The sequence below is a fragment of the Salvelinus fontinalis genome, chromosome 7 (genome assembly GCF_029448725.1).
Source record: "Salvelinus fontinalis isolate EN_2023a chromosome 7, ASM2944872v1, whole genome shotgun sequence".
In the NCBI taxonomy this organism is placed as follows: domain Eukaryota; kingdom Metazoa; phylum Chordata; class Actinopteri; order Salmoniformes; family Salmonidae; genus Salvelinus; species Salvelinus fontinalis.
The window spans coordinates 14,475,713-14,476,335 of record NC_074671.1 but is presented as its reverse complement, the minus strand read 5'-3'; positions in this window follow the sequence as shown (position 1 = coordinate 14,476,335).

The window sequence follows — 623 nt, the reverse complement described above, 5'->3', positions numbered from 1 at the left end:
TTAGCTGAGGGTTAGAACTGTTAGCTGAGGGTTAGAACTGTTAGCTGAGGGATAGAACTGTTAGCTGAGGGATAGAACTGTTAGCTGAGGGATAGAACTGTTAGCTGAATGATAGAACTGTTAGCTGAATGATAGAACTGTTAGCTGAATGATAGAACTCTTAGCTGTGGGATAGAACCGTTAACTGAGAGTTGGAACTGTTAGCTGAGGGTTAGAACTGTTAGCTGAGGGTTAGAACTGTTTGCTGAGGGTTAGAACTGTTAGCTGAGGGTTAGAACTGTTAGATGAGGGTTAGAATTGTTAGCTGAGGGATAGAACTGTTAGCTGAGGGATAGAACTGTTCGATGTAGTTTAGAACTGTTAGCTGAGGGATAGAACTGTTAACTGAGGGTTAGAACTGTTAGCTGAGTGTTATAACTGTTAGCTGAGGGTTATAACTGTTAGCTGAGGGTTAGAACTGTTAGCTGAGGGTTAGAACTGTTAGCTGAGGGTTAGAACTGTTAGCTGAGGGTTAGAACTGTTAGCTGAGGGTTAGAACTGTTAGCTGAGGGTTAGAACTGTTAGCTGAGGGATAGAACTGTTAGCTGAGGGATAGAACTGTTAGCTGAGGGATAGAACTCTTA